Source organism: Meleagris gallopavo, chromosome 15, assembly GCF_000146605.3.
Source record: "Meleagris gallopavo isolate NT-WF06-2002-E0010 breed Aviagen turkey brand Nicholas breeding stock chromosome 15, Turkey_5.1, whole genome shotgun sequence".
NCBI classification, from domain to species: Eukaryota; Metazoa; Chordata; class Aves; order Galliformes; family Phasianidae; genus Meleagris; species Meleagris gallopavo.
The window spans coordinates 2,393,478-2,414,841 of record NC_015025.2 but is presented as its reverse complement, the minus strand read 5'-3'; the positions used below and the strand labels follow the sequence as shown (position 1 = coordinate 2,414,841).

Here is a 21,364-nt window from a genome sequence, read left to right as displayed (position 1 = left end):
TATATATATATAAGCTATTTATTTCACCTCTCTGTATATTGCAGTTCCATGAACCAAGTATTACTGCCTCAACAATTAAAAAAAAAAATTATTTAAAACGCATGTATATATTTTTTGCTGTTCATGCTTCGTTCCCCTTGCTGAGTAGTTTTTTTTTTAATGGCTGTTTACCTTTGATGTGAGGGCTGCACGGTATGTTTGGGATGGTTTCCCCACTATAAACATTATTGCCAGTTGTGTAATTCTGCTTTTTCCTCAGTACTGTCTTCTTTCTTCTCCCTCATTGCTCCCAAAGGGGAGGAATCTTATGTGGGGTGATGGGCCGAGAGTGGGGAAACACGTGCTGGAGTTTTTCAAGAGCAGGACTTAAATTTGATACTTTTCAGCCCACTAAATATTTCCTAAAGCCTTGGCCAAGGCAAAGGTAAACTGGAAAATTAGCATATGACTCAATTAACACGTACTTATGCGTGGCTTGTGTTTCCTTTGCTGGAGCTCTGGAGAGGTGCTATTGGTTTCCATGGAGTCAACAGGATTCAATACTATAACTTTTAAGACTCATCCTAACCCCGACCAGCCCCCAGAGCACTCCCTGCCCTCCTTGCCCCGCATGTTTCTCCCCACCTCTGGGTCCTCTGCTCCTCAATGCAGCCCATTCTCCTCGTGAGACTTCGGCAGAGATTTGGGTGATGTAGAGCCATGTGTAAGCACAAAGCGCTCATCCGTGTTTGCAGACAGCGTGTGCTGACCCTCCTGGTGGAGCGGGTGAGACAGCATTGAATGGAGAGCGGCAAAAAGAAGGGAGACAGAATGGTTGACCTTAAATTATAGCTGAAAGGACGGCCAAGCACCATTAAGGAAATGCTCGCTTGGTTTCTTGCATGCGCACATGGTTGTGCTCCCTGATTCCAGCCAGGGCTTGGGATGCTCAGAGCCGCTCAGAAAACTTTTTCTTGTTAATCAGAACGGCTCTCCCAAGAACAAGCTTTCTCATGATAACTTTGAGAGCTGCAGCCAAACCCTGCAGATCAAAGCCATTTGGGAGATGGTGCAGATAAGCATGCAAACTTGAGGATGCTTATCTGAAACAAATCTCCAAACCTCGCAAGCTCAGAGAAAAATGAGCAGTGCTGAGTGGGGTCAGTCCACGCTGCTTGATGGAAAGCCAGGCAGCCCTGCAGGTGATGCCTTATCTGCAGCCAGCTTGTGCGGCTGCTGGGCAGCCCATGTCCATCCTGACTGCATGGGAGCCCGCAGCTGGACCTCGCAGGATGGCAGCGTGGTGGTGGATATGGCTGGTGGGTGCTGGAGGGCTTTGCCAGCTCAGCTCTGCCTTCAGATTGATGCGTGTGGGAGAGATTTGGGGAGAGTTCAGAGGAGCGCTGGGGGTGGGCGACTGGGAGCGGCTGTGGATTGCTGTGTGAGTACCTCTGAGTGGAGAAACCCAGCTGATTTCCAGGGGAAGAAAGGGCTTACAGGTGTCTTTTTTTTTTTTTTCCTGGAAATACAGCCATGGCTCATGGCACCGAGGATCACTGTCAGCATGATAGGATTTGTTTGCCATCGGGGAAATCAGGAGGGGTGAAGGCGGTCGATGTTGGAGAAGGGCCGTGTGGGGCCAAGAGCTGGGGGGGATCTGCTCCCAGTCCCACAGTGTGCACTGGGTTTGGACTCTGGCACATGGGACCTCAGGGCCGAGCAGTCAGCAACAGGGCCTCTGGCACTTGTATCATTGGGTCAGAGAAATATTTAGGGGAAAGCAATGGGATGGGTTCCTCAGGCTGTGAAGTATCAGCATAGTGAGGAGATGGCCGTGTTCACCTGGGTTGGAGCCTTCTGAGAGATTTTTTGGCTGAGGATGGTGCGTATTGAGAATTTGTGTTTGAACATCTGTTCCTGACACCTTATTAAAGCAACAGCAACAAAAGCAGCAGAAAAGATGGGAATTCATCACCAGACTGCCTTTGGAGTGCCTTCACAAAAGGCACAGGGGTGCTCATGGAAGGAGATGTTCAAGAAATGAGAAGAAATAAGGGAAATCCATCATGTGCCAAGTGGGCTTCAGCCCAGTCAACAGTGCTCTGCTGCCCTCCGTGCTGTGGAGAAGCAGCAGCTTTTCTGCCTTTATTTCCTCCTTTCAGAAATTTTTCAGACTGCCTGGCTATGAGCTACAGTTCTCTGTGTAGGCTATTACCTTTCATTTACTTTATAATTGAAAACTGTTAATGAGAATTTAATTACCATTGTGGAAATAACCTCAATAGTAAGGCGTGTAACACTTAGATGATTGCTCGAAGCAATCGATGGTGTTAATGTGTGTGGAGCTCTGGGTGGGCACATTTTAAACAAATACACTCCTTAATTGAATTTAATAATAGCATATTGTAGCTGCTGCTGCAGAAATAGGACTGGGTTAGTCGTGCTCTCACAGCAGGGATCAGCTTGTGGCATGCTCTGGTAATGCCACAGCTGAACCGACTGTGGAACTGGGCCTATGGTGTGCCGAAACGTCTGTCTGTCTGAGAGGGGAAACTCTGGGAGTCCAGAGAAGATGGCTTTGTCATCTTTGCCTCAGCTCACAAGCACACAGCTCAGAAGAGGTCAAGTTTGGGTGAAGCAAGCACCCAGCTTACACAAGTCTATCACCATGGGCTGCAGGACTACAAACGGCTCCATGGATTCCCATGGTCCATCTTGGGCTTATGGAGCATCTCAGTGCCCCTGTGGGTGCGCAGACTCCAGCTGGGCCCTCACCCTTGTGCTGTGGGAGATGGCTGAGTGATTGGTTTTCCCAAGGAGGGTTCCTCCACCATCAAAGCTCTGACCCAGAGCGAGCAGTTGGCTCCAGGTGAGATGGGTTGGATAACACAAACCATATGTGAGCTTTTCTTCAAAAGCACGCTGTGTTAGCATACTCAGCCTTGAGAAATAAGGTTGTATGATGGGAAGAGGTGCATGTGTGTGGGGGGCTATCGTTGTGCTTCCTTCCATTAGTCTACAAGCCAGGTACCTGTCTGGGAAGGAGGAAAAGTTATACCAAGCTACGGTCCTTCTGTCTATCCCTCAGCACCAAGGGAGGGATGGAGCCTGGGTAACCCCAGGGAAAAAGCCTTCTACCCCCATCCCCTCTCCTGCATTAAACGTTGCAACTTTTGTCTGCTGTGAGGGAAAGCAGGTATATTCCTTGCAGAATTTCCTGATTTCCTGCCAAAGGGTGGAAGTTTACACTTAAGATTCACAACAGCTGTTTCAAGTGCCGCTGTCTCGTGCCAGCCATACCACCTGAATGGCCAAGGGATATATATAAAACTTCAATTATTTTTTGAATGTTTGTTGTTTTTCATTTGGAGACGGATGAGAAGAGATTCTTCGCGAATGATGTAACCTACATAGACTCTGTTATTTCCAACGGTGTGAGCTGAAAAATTAGGGAGGAAAAATCAGGTCAAACTGAAACTTTTCTTTTTTAAGTGAGACAAAGTACTGGGTGGAGAGATTTGGGTTTACCAAAAACATTTAATTCAACCTATTCAACGTTTTATTTCTTCTTTAAAATGTAGGTGATTTGAAAGGAAGAAATGAGAAACGAGAAGCTTCATTTTGAAAACAAAAAAGCAGTATTTTGTGCTTAAAGAAATCTCCCTGCTTATTTTTCAGTGGAAACTGTTTTCCAAATCTCTGAGTAGGTCTAAACCCCCTCTCTAAAGTGCTGTTCCTGAGTTTGTTCCTCCACTCCACTGCCCAGCAGCGTGTCTGTGCCCCATGTAGTGCCACCTGCAGCCCCTCCTGCAGCCTGCTGATGGTCCCCGCTGATCCCACAAGCTCTGGGCCGTGAGCAGTCCCTGCGGTGACCCCCAGGAGTCAGGAGTGCAGTGCAGTCACAGAGCACACAGATATGTCACTGAGCATCCCCGTGCTGCGAGCCCTGCGCCGTAGGAAGCGGAACTGGATGACAGCAGGTTGGGAAAGCAGCAGCTGAGTTTCCCAAGCCACATCAAACCAATCTGAAGAGAGATGAATTGGTCTGCTTGGGCCTGAAGGATAGAAAACACCACCTTCGCTTGGAAGAAAACAACGGTAGTGGCCAGGAATAACAGAAGATGTAATCACGTAGCAGCCATCGATGATGGCTTCCCCTAGGCTGCACAGCACAGCGGTGGAAGCTCTAGGTGTGGTTGGAGGGATGGAGCTGGGGAAGGGCAGCACACGGCTGTGGGCACACTGAGCATCCCTCCCTGCCCCAGCAGCCCAGACCTGCTCGCCCCGCCTGGCATTCACACCTGTTAGAGCAGCCCTGGGTTTGGGAGGTCCATTTGCTATCAAAACAGGCAGTTCTGAGCCCATGGTGGGAATGCTGGGAGAAATCTGTGATTTGGAGGTTTCACCCCAAGACTTTCCAGCTAAAGGATATGGAGAAATGTAGGCATTTTGGGATATTCTCATTGCATCTCTCCATCAGTACTGGCAGAAATCTGCCATCAGCGACCTTGGCATGCACGGTGAAGAAAAGAAGGCGGCAATGGATTTGGGATGGTTAGTGATGCTTTCTGGCTCAGAGCAGCCCCCGACCCCAGCCCACTTGGGAGATGCTTTGTGCAAGGCAGGAGGAAGCAGTGTCAGGAACCATGGAGCACAGTGATGGTGTGAGATGGGCCATGGCCCAGGGCACGTCAGTGATCAGTGCATTAGTCTCTGGGAGGTAGCACATGTTACTTTGATCATATGACCGTATTTGCATTAATCAGAATGTAAAATCTTGGCTGGGGTTTACAAAAGAGCCTAAAGGAAATAGCTGCCTATCTATCAGTGTATTTGACACAAGCAAATAGTGAAAACCCTTCCACTCCTTCATGGCATTGCTTCCCAAGGAGAGACTGCTACGTGGAGCCTAAATGTTGTTTACAGCAGTGGCAGGCTTTGGGGCTGTGATCATCGCTGCTCGAGAGCTTTCAAGAGGATAAAATGAGCCTCCTATTATAAGGGCTGAAAATGATCCTAAATGAATAACACACATGCAGCTTTTGCAGGCACACATTTTTGAGACATTGGAAATGTTGGCACATGCAAACAAACAAAAACACATGTCTTGGGTCTCTGGTTTTCATAGATTTCTGCATGCCATGACATTCTGGGGGGTGGCATTGCCAAGAACTAATGAACCAGATTCCCTTGGCCTGCAGGCTGGCTTGGGGGCATGGGGACCGCGAGGGGAGCTTTGAGCTGGGAGCTGGGAGTAGTGCCCACTGCCCATGGTGGGAAGCAGCAGAAGGGAGGCCATCCTCAACCTCCTTCTCAAGCAAAGTGTGCAATAAGGAGGTTCTCGGGAGGCACCTGAGCCAGATCTGCGTCTCTCCTTGCCCGAACACGGACAGAGGATGGAGCCTGGTTGTCTCACTGTGGCTCTGGAAACCCAACACAGCACCCCAAATACAGCATGCAGAAGGTTTCAGTGAGCTGTGGGGCAGTGATAGCAGTGATGTTGGTGAGTGCCATTAGAGCCAGCGGTGGGACCCAGCTCCCAGTTCTGCATCCCTGCAGACCAGTGCTTTCCGTCCCGCCCATCTGTCTGAATTGCTTGGGAAAGGTAAAATACCATTTCCTCAGGGGTCAGATATTTTGGAGAGGGAAGAAAGCAATTTGTGGCTGTGTTGTCTGCCTGATCAAAAGTGTTACCGGGCTCTGCTACACAATGTGTGCTCCTTAAACCAGTCCCAATTAGCCCTTCTTGCTAATGCTGCGTTTCATTCCTGGGAGACTGCACTGGGAGAGCTGTTATGACTTTGTGATTGTGCACATACCTTTATGTGCTTTCATTCTTAATCCCCTTTTTGCAGAAGCCAAAAGGTCTTCCAGCCAAAAAGGAAATCAAAACCTTTTGTTGGCTGCTTCATAAGAATTAAGGGTGGGATGAAGGTTGTAGCAGGATCTTAATTAGCCATTGTAAATAACGAGAGCGGCAGTGCCTGCAACCATATACCACCTTGGGTTGAGATATTGTCAGACCACACAAAGCTAGGTGAATGGGCAGCACAATGGCAGCTAACATTCACCACCAGCAATTGCAGGGCACGGCACACCGCGAGGAATAGCTCGAGCTCGTGAACCTCGTTGGGCTCCAAATTAATTGCAACTGTTTCTATTGAGCCATCCACAGCGACTCCGAGGTGCTTTTCCTTTTTTGCTGTTGGAAATGTAAAACAAAATATGGGGATGGTTAAAGGAAGGGATGGAAAGTATTCCTGATGTGGGGAATCTCGAAGAAACCCTTGCTGGAGAGCCGGGCTCTGCTGGATATCTGATCTCGAAGGGGATGGAGGGCCATAATGAGCGCCCAGCAGCTGACAATGCAAACGATTAGAGGCCATGTGAGGGACCGCTTTATGGAGAGGTATTGAAAGGACTGTGCCCGCCTCATTTAGAGACAGGAAAGTAATGAATAGTCTAGACTACATGGAAAGTGAATGGGGACCGCCTGCTCACCTGCTCCCAAAACAGGCAGGGGAATTTGGTGAAAGGCAGTGAATTCTGAAACTGGTACGGGAGACCTGTTCTGGGTTTGAGGGGCATGAATGCAGGGCATGGCAAGCAGGCACTGGCACTCATTGCCAGGCAAGTGGGATGCTGCTTGTCTTGTCTGCTTTGGGCTGGTGACATTATGGTGACAGCTCAGGTCTGGGATGGGGACCAGGATGTGAATTTCAGACCTGCTCCTTGTCCATGAGGGGCTTGTGCAATGAGAAGCCTGCCCTGGGGGTGGAGGGCACCTTATCTACTGTGCTCCCCTTCCTCACATTGAAAGCTGTGGTGCATGCTTCCTTTCTCAATTACATTTCCACCCCTATAAGAAGCTCCAGAGCCACATCTCCCCCATGGAGATCTCTCACATCTACTTGTGGTAGGTTCCAAAAGATGTTCCATGTGGAATATTGACTCCTTTTTCTGACATGGCATTGGGTTGGGGATGGAGACAGCCAACAGCCCTGCATGCATGGGGCAGCCCAGCTCTTCTCCAGGTCCCACAAAAGCCATGCCAGCAGCAACCTAGCATGGTGAAGTCGGTTCCGTTACAGGGCTGGAGGAGCCATTTGATCTTGAGCGTGGCAAGCTGTGTTCAGCTTTGAGCCTCTGGGCTGAGATCTTTCATTGCCTGGAGGCTGCCGGTGTGCACATCCCATCCACGAGTGTGCTGCAAGGCGTCTGGGGGCGACCCTGAAGGGAGTTAAGAGGGGGGCTGGGTGTCGTGGGACCCTGCAGTGAGCAGGATGTTGGTAGGTGGTCTGAACCCGGCCCTAATCTCCCATTTGCTGCCAGAGCCAAGTGACTCAAGCTGCACATTTGCTTCTTACCTATGCAAGGTGTGACCCGGCACTGCGTCACGTGCTGGAGGAAGAGAGCAGCCCCAGCCTCTCACCTGCCTGGCCACGAGACCTTCTGCCTCCCTTGGGCTGCTTCCAGTGCCTGCAGATGCCCGAGGATTACCCCGAGGTCTTGGAAATAGCACCCAAGGGTGGGGGCAGAAAAAGCAGGTCAAAGGGGTGGGAGGGAAATGAGCAGCAGTGGTGGGGCTGGAAGCTTCCAGAGCAGCAGTGAGAGTGAGAGCGTGTGCAGCTCTGCCGGGCTCTGAGCTCAGAAGGAGGGCTGCACCCATTCCTCCTGGCACCCACCATGCGTTTGGGTTCATTATCTGCTCCTGGGGTTTCGTTATCGGGCTTCACATCCGACCTGCAATTTCTCTGTTTTGAGAGCGTGGCTGTTTGAGAGCAGAAGCATCCTCCTGGAGGGCAGGGACACCTGCTAGAGAGTCTCTGCACTCACGTGGATCGGGGGTAAATTGAGTCAATTATCTCCTGCATCTCTGTTGAAAGTGGTAGTTAATCCTTTCCTCTAAACCTTTTATCTGACATTAAATGGTCATTAGTTTAAAAGAAAAAGTTAAGCTGACTCTCTTTCCAGCTGGAATAACCTTAGTAATTGCAGTGAAATGCACCGAGGGCATGTACTGATAACATTGTTTTAGGGGACAAACAAAAACCACCATCAGTTCTGCATTCATTATTTTTCTGGGCAAATGAATAAACGAGCAGGACTTGTTACCCGTGGGCCCATCACTGCGTGTGCTGTCAGACCTTCCTGGAAATTTCCCGGGTTAGACGAAACATTTAAATGACAACCAGCCACACGTTGCTGGTGGGAGCCGTTCCCAGCCCTTAATAAAGAAGCAGCCTTCGGGATGATGAGAAGGAACACCAACATCCCCATGCTCTCAGCCCAAAGCAGCACCCAAAGCCCCGCTGCTCGGCTGGGAGATGCTAGTGGGACCCCTTCCTGATGCAGCTCTTCTTTATGTAAAGAAGCAGCTTGGTGCTCACTGTCTGCCCTCCTCATTGATGCTTTTCGGCAGTTCCAATCCAGCCAGACTTGACATTAGCAGATGCCAGATGAATATTTGCACAAATGTTCACCAGCGAGTTTTTGTGCCGCTCCCTCCCTCAAGGTGGCAAGGGTGGGTGCGGCGAGCGCGGCCGTGTTTGCGAACGTGTCCCTTTGAACTCCCCGGCAGGGAGGGTGAAAGCGAGGGGAAAAGGTTTTCCAAGCGAGAAAAAATACTCACCTGAACAGGTTCCAGCATGTGCTGTTTTGTTGTTCACCCAGAAACCTGTGGATAATGGAATCTGGGAAAGGAAAGGAAGGATCAAAACCGACTCGGCGTGAGCGGCAACGTGGAGAGAAATAAAGCAAAGCTGAGAAAGCTTCGGTGCTGCTGATATGAAAATTAGACACATATAAATTAGCTGGGAAATATCCTGTTTCTTTAGGGGTGTGGGGGCGGAGAAGTATTAACCTTTTAAAGGGAGCTCTCTGGCCACCCCAGGGAGGGTGTGAAGTAAGTGCTGGGTGATGTGTTGACTTTAATGCAGGAGAGAAATCTGCTGCTGAGAGCAGCATTAATCTCGTGTCTGCGTTTGCTCTGCAGTGGTTAGCATCCTCCCTTGTCTCCCAAACGCCAGCACCCGGCTTAAAGCTGCACGCAGGGCATTCTGCTCTGGATGGGGACGGAGCGTGGAGGGGATTTGCTGTGGGGAAACCTGAATCTGTCCACCTGGCGATGGGTGTCTGGGTGACCTTGGCCTCGTACGCAGCCATTCCCACCGCCATTCCCACAGCGGGAGACGTCTGAGGAAGGAAGAGTTAAGCGCTGGCTGGCAGAGCTCCCCAGCCTCTCCTCCCAGCTCATCGAGCAGATGGGGCAGGCACTAATTATCCCCTGCCGGTAGCTGTGCAGTGAGGGCGATGCCGTGCTGGAGCTGTGCCATGCTGGCCGTGCCAGCCCGGTGGGGAGGATGCAGAGTAATGGCCAACCTGGATGGGGATGAGGGCAAGGGGCTGGCAGAGCTGGAAGGGCAGCGTGCATCTCTTCTCCCCTCTCGGCCTACCCTGATATCCTTTATTCCTCATGGGAGTTCCCAAAATATCAAGCAATTTTTACTGCTGCGGCACATCATAGCAGGTAACTGGAAAGCTGCTCCAGCAGAAGCTGTTTCTTAAAAACAATCAATCAAACAAATAATAAGCCATGTCTTTGGCACACCTGAGAGCCTGGAGTGCAACGTTTGGCCAGGGCTGCATCCAGCACCACCTGTCTGAGGGATGCTCTGGGTGAGCCGCCCCAGGCAATGCCACTCCTTGTCTCGCAGCATCCAATCAGACCTTCGCCACTCCGGTATGTGCACATGAGAGATGCGCTATGAACAAAGCATTATTGATTATTATCTATTGTCATTTCAGAGCAGGCTATAGCATTTCATGTGCACGACACAGTCCACGGGCTTGCTGGAATAAATAACACATGTGAGCTTGTTCGTATGCCGAGTCAATAGGGAGCTGTCGGCTCCCATGTGATTTCACACATTTTTTCAGCTAGCTCAGCAATCCAAATGCAAAATCCTGCAAACAGGGGCAGCGCGTTTATTTCTGACAATCCCTGGAGAGGGCTGTATCAGTAAACCAATGAATGGACTACACTCACCCATAGATGATTTTTTTTTCCCTTTTTTTTTTTTCCCCATCTGCAACAGATATTATGTGGAAAATCTCCATTTAATATGTGATCCAAGAATAATTTGATACAGTTGAGTACTATAAGTTAAAAATATTGTAAATCCTTCTTTTCAGGGTAGTACATGCAAGAGGAAAGCAGAAGCTGGTGGAAATTGTTTATGAAATGGGGGTTATGCTTTGCAGTTTGTGTCTCCACCAGGAGGCCCAACACTCATGCAGCTCTTGGACATAGGGATGGCCCTTCATTGGCCCTTGTGAAAGGCATCCTAAAAGTCTGCCGGTGCCTGGAAAGAGGGACCTGGCACACAGAGTTCATGGGCAGCATTGGATGATGTCTCTAAGCCGTGCCTGCCAGAAGGCTGCTCCTCTGCCCACGCCTGCAGGCTCAAGTCTGGGTGGAGCACTCAGGATTTGGGCCAGCAGCTGTGAAATGGTGATAATCCATTAATATGCGGTCACTAGTGCTGCAGAGATGTCTGTGGGCTGTGATGTCAGCTGGGCTGTGCTGACATGGCTGTTGGTGTGGCAATACCAATGCCAGCCTGAAGACCACACAGGGCTGATGAGGCAGCTGGATGGTGTTAGACAGTCAGCAGAGGAGGACCATAATCTGAGAGAGGTGATGCTTTAGAAAAGGTGCTCTGTGCACCAGCTCCTGCCTTCTGCGCCTTCTGAAGGTTGACTTCCATCATTCCTGGCCTGGCATGCTTTGGATGCCAAAAGTTATTCCAAGTAGGATGCTGCAGACTTTCTCCTAAACCCACCAGAGTGCCCCAGAAGCAGTACACATCACTGAGAGGTGAGCTGAGAAATTAGGAGGAAGGGGACCAGCTTTGCTTTCTGCTGTTCTACTTTGGCATTGGGCTGGGACCTATATCCCTGATCCCAGTCCATCCTGTGCAGCTGGCACATGGTTGTGTCCTCACGCCTGTGCCCTCCAGTCCAGCCTGTCATCAGCGTGAGGAGCTAAGGCTGAAATGCTTGCTGAAAGAGATGCTGGTAGGCGAGCATTCAGAATACTGAAACTTCTAACCACACAGAGAGCTTAGAGAAATTCCAGTGTGGAAACATCATCCCGTGTTACTTCAGGCCAGGCCGACGTTCCTCGCCGTGTCTCATGCAGCCACAGCTCCAGGTGCCATCATCCTCAGGCAATGCCAGAGCCCCATTCCTACAGCACTGCTTTGTCTCCTGATGGTCTCTGTGACCCTGCCCTGTGCACTAAGAGATGCCTGCCCATGGCACACTCCGATGGCCCAGGGTGGGGATTTTCCGTGGGTCTGGCATGAAATGAAACGCTTTGATTTTCCTGGTGGAAGAAGTGGCTCAAACAGATCTCACTCTGCAGACATTCAGGTTTCAGCCAAGTCCCATTTTTTGGTGGGGTTGTTTCCTCATTTATGCATATCCAGCCAGGAGAAACGAAGCACTGACTGCCAAAGACTGCCCCCGAATATATATATGAGTACAGGAACAGACGTAGATATAGATAAAGATATAGATGCAGATACAGGCACAGGTATAGAGATACAGGTATAAATAGAGATAAAGAATTAGAAATAGAGTTATATACATCTATGTATATTTGTATACACTTGCACATACATGGGGGTGTGCCTCTCTGTCTCTTGCTGCCTCCACAGCATCCTGCAGCTTTTGTCCCCGACCTGCTCCCTGCACAGCGTTGCTGCTCCGAACCCCAGCGCGAGCCTGCAGGCAGCAGATGGGTGCAGACAGAGAGTGAGCGTGGGAGGACGATGAGCCAATATTGCTCAGTATGATAGACAGTGGTCTTAGCACACCAGCAGCCTAATTCAGTCTTTTGCTGTCAGTCTTTTCGGTAGATATGCTGGCAAAGGATGGATTTAAGGAGGAATGTGATGGGGAGAGGGGCAGCCCTTGCTGCTGTTTGTGGAGATGGGCTGGAGGACAGCAGTGGGGGTTTGGCTGCCCCGTGCCCAGCAAACCCTTGCTATTGCCCTGCTTACTGGGTGGAACCCCATCGCTCTCAGCGATCCCTAGGACCTTCCAGCTCCCTCCAGGTCTGTCCCTAACAGAGCAACTCAGGAATCATTTTGCAGAGGTGCTCCCCCACCTCTCTGAGCCCAAGTCTTTCACTTTGCTTTAAATATCATAGAATGATAGAATCATAGAATCATAGAATGACCTGGGTTGAAAAGGACCATAATGATCATCTAGTTTCAACCCCCTGCTATGTGCAGGGTCACCAACCACCAGATCAGGCTGCCCAGAGCCACATCCAGCCTGGCCTTGAATGCCTCCAGGGATGGGGCATCCACAACCTCCTTGGGCAACCTGTTCCAGTGTGTCACCACTCTCTGTGAAAAAACATTGGTGAGGAAGTAATTGCTGCACACGTTCATTATTCTCTTTTGACGCAGTGCAGTCCAGATATCATCAGTATAATCCACACTCTTTGCAAGAAGCAAGGTACAAACGTACATTAAGAGACTTGCAGCGGCCATTGCAGCGTTGCACCTGGTATTTGATAAAAGACACAATTTGGTGTCTTCCTAATGAGCAAAACTTACATCATTGCTTCCGTCATGTATAAGCCAAGATGCTTGTTTATGGTGTGAACTCTTGCAAGGCTTGTATTATGGTTTATAGTGCAGTATAACATTTGCGTGTGTCCTTATACTTTTACCGTTCAATCAGTGAGAAAAGAAAGAGGAAATAAGATTTGTTAGCAATAAAGCAGTATACAATAGCTATTAAAATGGGGTAATTACATAATTAGCACAGTAGTGGTAACTCGCCCAGCATGAACAACAGTAAAACAGACCCCGGTTTCCCTCGGTCTGACTCGAGCCGGGACCCTAACAAAACCTCCAAAATGGTTATTTAGTTGAAACACACACGAAAAACTTAAAAGCCATCGTAAAACTGAGAAGGGAGGCCCAAAAAACCACAGGGAAGCCAAACACTTTCAAAGAAACAATAGTAAATTAGGTGTTAAAGATATAAAAGCCTGTTCCCTAACAATTTAATTAGGTAGCATGTCTGTTACAGACATTATGCTGCTAGTTTTGGAGCCCACGGCGGGGCCTCACAGCTCTCAATTCACACTAGCCCCCAAGAGAGGAGTTTGTTATGAAGGACTGATGTTTTTGCTCTACAGAAAAGTGTGATGGTAATCAAGTGAAAATGGCAGGTAGCACAAGGAATTACTATTTTTCTTCCCCTTTGCAACTTTCCTCGACATATTTTTACAGTAATTAAAAGCCCAGTTTGAAGAATAGCCCTGTTTTTAATTAGCACCTGCTTCAGTTTCATCTGAGCTCATTCTGTCGAAGAAAGACCAAAACAACCAAGATGGCCGGGCCGGGTCTTGGCTCAGAGCACTGTGCCAGCAGCTCCCATCCTGGATGTGGGACAGTGCTGCGTCCCTCTTCGTGCCACTCCTGCTACTCCCTGGGCATCCCTTCTGACCCCTCTTGCTCCCTCTGAAATCCTTTTAGTGCCTGATCTCAGAGGCAGGGCTGCAGTACAGCTGCTGGGCTCAGGGTCATTTCCAGGGACAAAATTTCCTTTGGCTTATTGCTTGGCTGTCTGTCCTTCCATCACCTTACAGTGATATGAACATACTGAGCTGAGAATGCAACAGTGAGCTGAGGGGTCACTTTAAGCGGAATTTCTTTGTGAAACAATGGTGATGTATCCCTGCTGGAGTCAACTGAAGCAAGTGGAGAAGTCCTGAACTCACCTTTTTGTCACTTAGTGTTTTTTTGCCTTCATGCTCAGCCTGATTTTACAGTGCAATGCTTGTCCAAGCCTCCAGTTGCAGGGGCATGCGTGTTCACTCCAGCATCGTCAGCTGGAGAAGAAGCCAGAGCTGTCTACTTCCAGCAATGCACAGAGATGTGTGGCCACTGCTTTGAGAGATCCAGAGATGGGTGACAGCACTTCTACATCATTTTCTGAGCTTCTGACTTCTACTTACGCCTTTACACCTGCTTCCGGACCTGTACTTTTCAAGACCTGTAGTCTTTAAAATGAGGTCAGCTGTGTTCCAAGCACTTTGTATGGACTGCATATTGGGGCTGGAGAAGAGCTGCTCCCTGTGACACTCATATCTTAAGAGCATGCACACCTCTCTGGGCATATACTGAGAAGGGCCTCAGAATTAGAGAGAGGCATGCATACTGTGGGACCTGGGGATGCTCCCACTGGCTGGGCACTGATGAAGGCAGGAGTGGTTCCCAGTGGGACTGAGCAGCCAGAGTGGATGGGTGGCTTCATCTGACCGTGTGTCAGTGCTGAGCTGCAGCACTTCAGTTAAGGAACAGAGAAGCAAAGACTTCTCTTACCCCACTATCTGTGTCCAAAGTTTCCTCCCTAAGCCATCGAGACTCCACTTCTCCTCCCAAAGTAGCTGGCAGCAGCTCCCCTCCCCAGGGTGCACAGGCTCCTGCATTTCCATGCTTATGTGCATTGTTTGCAGAGGGCTTTAGAGTGGAATCCTTCTCACAAGTACTTTTTTTTTTTTATTAGCACTTCATTGTGTTTTCAGGGCTGGAAACAAGCTCAGCCATCCTGATGCTATATTGGACCTCACACCTCTACTTGACCGAAGAGAACTAAGGACAGCTGCAAAAATACAAACAAACAAATAACTTTGACCATTGGATATGCTTTAACTGTTAATGAGCTAAGCCTAACAACCCCCCTAGGAGGCACATGTTAATTTATATGTTTGCATTAGGTCCATCCTGCAGCCTCTCAAGCTGTCCGCAGGGCACAGAGGTGGCACGGAGTCTATAGTGAGGTTTGGCTGTGCCACTGGGGCTTGGTGTGGCATTGCCCATTCCCTGCTCCTGAGGGACGGTGAGATGGGACTGCAGACAGGAGCTGCAGAGCTGCAGGAAACCATCGTCTCATGTGTAAATAGCAGCGTGATTTAGCCTGCAGCAGCTGCCAGAGCAGTGTGCTAGATGAGGCTGTGCCCCTTGCCTATGAGGAGCAGGCCTCCCACCCCTTGCTGCCCTGTTTTGGCCTCCTGTTTTCACCATGGGATGCTGGAGCCATGGGAGCTCCTTCACCCACCTTGCCCCCTCACATGGCGCAGGGGTTTCCCCCCAGCCTGCCAGGCCGTACGCTGCAGAAGGCCCAGTAACACCTCGGGCTGTTGGTGCTGGAGCAGCAGAATGGGCCCACTGGCTTCAAGTGTCTCCTTGGTCAGAAAAGCAAAATGTGTAAAAATAGCAGCTTACTGTTGAGGAAAACTGCTTCCTGTCTGGGCCTTATTTCATCACCCAAGGCCAGAGCAGTGCAGCTGTGAAACCGCAGTCTGACCGCGGTTCTCTGCTCCCTACCAGGACATGGCCAACGTGCTGCTGGCCGGGTGACCTCCTGGCCCCGGGGGCTCTGCCTGAGAGTAGCCAGCCTCGAACACTTGGGGCTCTGCATTTGAAATACATGACTTTTTTGTAGTTGTTATTTGTTTATTTGCACTGAAATCACTCAAAGAGGCTTCTTAGCCCTGCTAGGAAGTCCCCACCCTGTTTTACTGATGATCTAAGCTTGTAGTTTGTAACCTCTTGGCTGGGGGTGGGCATTTGTGGGCTGAGTAATTCAGTGCCTCTGCACCTGAGATGGGAGGATGGCCATTTTGTTTGTACGTGGGATTTGTGTCCAGTTGGATGACAAGGTTGCAGAGCCCTCAGGGAAGCAGGCTGGAGAGCAGACCTCAGACTGGATCAGTTCTTGAGTCTGATTGAAAGCCTGTAGCTTGAGTACAGTTGGCTGTTAGTGGGCATAGGAGCAAAGGCTGGTGGAACTGGCATAGTTTGGTCCACGGAAGCCTGGAATTAGATGATGTTCTGTTACCAATGGCCAGCAAGATTCTTCAGCTCCTGGTACTACAACATAGAGGTGAAGTCACTTTGTAGGTGATCTTAGAAACAACCCTAACTGTAACCCTTAAACCAAGTTTTTTCCTGAGGTAAATACTTCCCCAGTACTACAGGACTTCTTGAACGGATTCTCCAGAGAACCTGCAAGGAAAACAAAGAAGCAAAGCATGAAACGGCAGTAGACGTGTCAACATAGTCTATGGGAACTGCTGAGGCCTGAACCACTGATTGAGCACCTGGGGAAAGGACCTGGTCAGCCCTGAGAGCACAGGTGAAGGCAATTTAGCTGTTAGACACAAAGAGGGTGCAGCCTGACTGCATCTCTCTTAGACCTCATTTAAGGACCTCTGGTTGGGGATCCCTCCTTGTTGAAGCTTTCCTGTGCAAACCTGGAATCTACTGATACAGGTGAGCAATCTTCCCTTCTTTGAAAGCACCTCTCTATTGTGCCATCCTTTTATCATCACACCTCTGTTGTAATGCCTTTCCCATTGTATTGATCTGTTCAATTGCTACATGTGGTTTCAGATGAGATCTCACCCTGGCAAATGATGTTTCCTCTGCGTTTCTGCTGATGACCCTCAGTCAGTGCTGCACCAGCCTATGTGGTCACCTACCCTCGCTTTCACTGCACTGTCAGATGAGCATCAAACAGCAGCAAGCTACGTCACCCAAAACCAGTAAAATGTCTGCAAATGGCAGATGAAATCCTGCAGTCCAGAAGGCAACTTCAGAAAGGAAGGAGCATCTCAACCTAAGGCAGGGTATCTCTGTCTGAAGGCCTTGCAAACAGATGAGCAGAGGCTGCCTGAAGTTTGCTCAGCTATGCTGTGGTGCACGTGGAGGGGGTTCACATTTCACCAGCACTTGTAGTATGACTCACCCCAGGAAGAGGTTCCTCTGCTTGTGGTGGGACCGAGCAGTAATGTTATTACTGTACTGGCCTGGATTTGCAGCTTCACGTTCTTGTTGTCTCTCTTGGTTTTGGTCAAGGTACACTCAGAATTTTATTTTTTTGTACCCACCTTAGCAGAAAAATAACCATGAGAATTTATACCGCTACAGTTCCTGTTCCCAGCAGAGCTGTAGGTAAATACTCCAAGCTGCATCTGATTTGATTTAAGATCTTATTTCTGTTGCTGAGGTATGTTTTCCTTGCGAGGAGGGCAGTCATCAAAGCCATGATGATTCATGCAGTTTTGCAAAGGGGTGGTTTGCTAGTTGTGTTCTCCCAAGCTGTTGCTAGGCTTGTGAATCAGATGTACCTTATTCGTTCCCACAGAGCCAAGGACTTCAGCTGGAGCCATGGCTGGGGGAGGACTGAATGGTAATGAGGGCTGGGTCAGGAGGGGGAACTTCCATTCCAGGAGAAGTCCTGACACTCCCCAGCTCTTTTGTTATGAATTGGGATGAAAAAGTGAAATTTGGAAATCTCCCATGAGATGTATATTTAGAAACTAGTCAGGAAAAAAGAAAAGTCTAAGTAAGACTAAATGACATTGATTTGTTTCTACTTTCCTATTGTATAAAAATGGAAAAACGAGACATCAGGCAGTGAGAAATATCTGAATGCAGAAATGCAATACAGATTTTATATGTGTAGCTGTGGAAGCAAAAAGACCATAATGAAATGGAACGCATCAATGCCATTGAAAAGAACCACCGCGGCGGTGATGAAACACCATGTTTTGACATTCTCCTGTTGTAAAATTTCATTGAAATTGACAAACTGCCGAGAAATATTTTGATTTTGAATAGACTGTACTGGATGAGAAATTGCACTGTTGAAAATTTTTCAGCTGGCTCCTTTGCAAACTGAGTAAACAGCTGACAAGCAGGCCATCGTCGCTGCTGGAGACAGCGAGACAAACATGCAAGGGTCAACTCCTGAGCATTTCAGCAGTCACTCATCAAAATACCATTTGACTTGAGCAGGAAGCTGGACTAAATGTGAACGGTGGTGTTTGGCACACGGTAGGTGTCCAGATGGCCTAGTGTTAGGCACTGCCTTCTGAGGGTGGATCCCACCCAAGTTATTATCAAGGATTCTTGCAACAGCCACGGGAGAGATTGACAAGTCAGATCGCCTTCATTAGGAGCCAAATTTGGGTCTGCTAAATCACCCTCTAAATTTCAAGCAGATGAAAGATGCTGAAGGAGGAGGAAGATGGCAGGAGCGTTGTTCACTGGAATGCATGTACTGGAACGCACACTCACGTCTTCTGCTGGAGGGACCTCTGCCAAGGGAGAACATCACTTCTCAGGAACTGCTGGTTCGAATTGCCACTTAATCTCTTGAAATTGGCTTTCGTGTACACCCGTGGCACACGGACCTCAGCAGTCTGGTAAGTCTGAAAGTCTGCATTGTTCTCTTGTCAGGTTCAGAGAAAGACAAAACAAAAATGCTGAAGTCCAGGGTTGCCTCACTTCCAGCAATTTCTTTTAAACTAGTTGAAGTATGCACTTGAAGTGCTGAAGAATAATATCCACTTAACATGCTGTCAGGTAGAGAAATGTGTGCCCTGCTTTTGAAGACATGATGATGTACTGCTTTGTCTCAGGTGCAGAGCTCAGTGCAGTGCAGCCTGACGAGTTGTGCTAGATGCTCTAAAACCTTACCCTGGCTGCACTGAAAAGTGAGGTAAGAGATGCAAAATAATGCCTGACACCTCAAATGGTGTGTATCAGGGCTATTGCATGATGAATGGATTTGTCTTGGGAGTTGAAATTCATGGGTGATAGCTTTATGGGAGCAGACATTCTGGATGTATAAAGAAAGGAGAATACAACTCTGAACTTATACAAGCCATATTTAATGTAAAACCCTAATGAAGGGTAATGCTTTGACCCCAAGGAAGATATGCATTTGCAATGAAGCTCTGGGATGCCTCACTTGTTGAGGGCACACAAAAGCTTGGTGAATTTGAACAGGGAGATGAACATTGTTCTATGCCAGCGTGCAGCCTGGCTGCTGCCATCACAGCACTGGGAGATGGGAGACCTCACAGAGTTCCCTGCGAGGGCTGTATTTGTCTTCCCTTATGACTTTGGCATTAACAATGGCATTCTACTAAATGTGGCAGATACCACCTGCAGTTTTGAGGAGGTAAACCCTCCAAAGCATTGCTCTGTTCACCAGTGAAATTCCACTGATCTTTGTCCCCTGGCTTGCTGATTTGCTGCAACCTGCTGTTTCTGATTTTCTTTCTGTGGCAATGTATTGGGAAGACAGTATATGGTTTCCTGAAGGTTAGAATTGAGCAGGCAAACTACTCCTGTGCAAAAGAGACTTTTGATGCATGGCAATGTTGTAGACATACAAAATATGGCATGTCTGTACAAACACACATGTGCAAACATATTTAATACTGCTGTGGCTTCAGAAGCACCCTGTGCCTCCCCAGAAGCCTTTCCAGAGGCAGCAGTTCAGTCCTGTTACCTCGTGTCTTCTTCTGTGAAGGTCCCTTGTGCAGCAGAACACAAGGAAGATTCCATGCTGAGTCCCAAAGACGCCTTCGTCTCTGTGTCTATGCAGCCCCAACCTGTGGCTGTGGCCATCCTAAGCACGTGATGCTGGTGAGGTATGTGGCCACACACTTGTGCAATGCCTCTAGTTCCTCCCTGCATGCCTCCACACAGGCTGTGCTGTGAGTTCTACTTTTCTTGTTTATTTTGGTTGTACCTGTATGTTCTTCTGCAGATTCAAAGCTCTGAAGAAGCGGTCTTGGCATGACTGTCTGCTGCTGAGTTTGCTGGAGAAATTAAAACTTGTCTTGCAGAAGATGGACTCACTGGTTTTATTAATATTGCAAAATAGCTAGATTTGACAAGCAGCCAAGAGCAGAGCTAGTCCCTTTCCCAGCCACAGGTTGTCTTATAGTGAACCCTTCTTTCACTTGGCAGTGCACTGCAAATGTGAGAACCATGTCTCCTCCTGCCATGGCTCTCACATTACCCTCATCTCCACCACGGTGTCCAACTCAGCTTAGCTGAGCATGGAAGCTGCCTCCTCACTCAAGTCTGCAGTGCTTAGCCAGGTGTGCCTGGCTGGATGAGGGAAGGGGACACCCCATATCCTGATGGCGAACAGGTCCCATGGCAAACACTGTGTGTGTAATAGGACGTGCCACGAGCTGCTCATGCTGGCCAAATGTCCCACGGTTGGTTGAGATGACCCTTCACCTCTGTCTGAAGGGCCACAGCTTGGCTTTTCTACAGCTCCAGGTAGAAGGAAAAGCACCACTGGCTGCAAGAACTGGATGAGTAATTTGTGATGAATAATTCATGGGAGCAATGCTGCCTTTTTTCCGGAATGCGAGCTGTCTGTAGGAAAAGGCTAGGTTTTTCCCATAGAAACTTCTTATTTGGACACATTTATTGAACAATTTCTGAAAAAAGAAAATCTTGGTCTGCAGCTTATTAGCGAGTTGTTTGTTGTGAGTGTTTGGTAGTCCAAATCCAGACTGCCTTGCGTGCATGCACGCAGCTCACATGGGCCTGGTTAAAGTCCATCTAAAGTCAGAGGGAGTCCAGGGTGGCCCATGCAGAGCTGTCTTCTCAGGAACAGGTTTCTCCCACACTTGCACCCAGGTGCAGGTATCCATTGTGCTTCAGTATTGGGCTCAGAACTGGTCAGTGAAGAACAAATCAATTAATTGTCAGTGTCCTCTAGCAACAAGTACAAGTGAGCTTCAGGCAGTGTCCATATAAACTCAGTGTTGTTATACAGGTTATAGAGTTTAAAAGGTCTTGTGAAATCATCGTGTCGGGCAGAGGAGACAGGACAGCCTTGTATGTAAAGGACTTAAATTATGCAGAATACTTTTTTTTTAAAGCTCTTCTCCAGTTTCTAAGCACAGTGACCGCTTTTTTTCCATGCTTCTATACCAGTTCTGCTCTTCCCAGCTTTAATTGTACTGAGTGGCTTTACTCTGGACTCCAAGCCCTTGGAGCAGTCAGAAGGAAGTGAGCATGCAGACATGTGAGAGGACCTGGACCACAGCCCCCACCTATGCCAGTGAAAGGGTCTTGCTGGGACTTGTGGAGAATGGAGCTCCTGGGCCATCCAGACCAGTGTGAACCACCCTAGTGAGCTGTGGTATAATCTTGCATTATTTTTCAGCTCGCAAGCTCTTTTCCAAGTGAGCTGTCTCACCTTGCTGTTTTGAGGGCTTTAAATCTTCTGTGACTGGAAAGCTGGAGGCACCATCTTTAGGCACCATCTTTTGGAGTGTCTGGTCCTGCAAGCATGAGTTTTCTAACTGTCCCCATCTCTTGTTCTTCGTGAGCCCTTTGGCACTTTTAAAATCTCCCTTATACTCATGGTCCTTTCCAGGAGGATGTTGGCTGGTGGAGCATGTCAGACTGCTTGCCAGCCAAACCTAACTGCAGTGACATTTTGCAGCTCCTGCAAGGAGGCTGTAAATACA

General features: G+C 48.8%; 1 long non-coding RNA gene across 1 annotated transcript; it reads left to right on the top strand.

The window, feature by feature from the left end:
* The first annotated feature begins 15,628 nt into the window (after positions 1-15,628).
* On the top strand, positions 15,629-19,716 carry LOC104913243. The gene is made up of 5 exons (XR_002119798.2): positions 15,629-16,343; positions 16,464-18,280; positions 18,497-18,576; positions 19,396-19,516; positions 19,636-19,716. It is a non-coding gene; the product is annotated as an uncharacterized LOC104913243 (long non-coding RNA).
* The last annotated feature ends 1,648 nt before the right edge of the window (positions 19,717-21,364 follow it).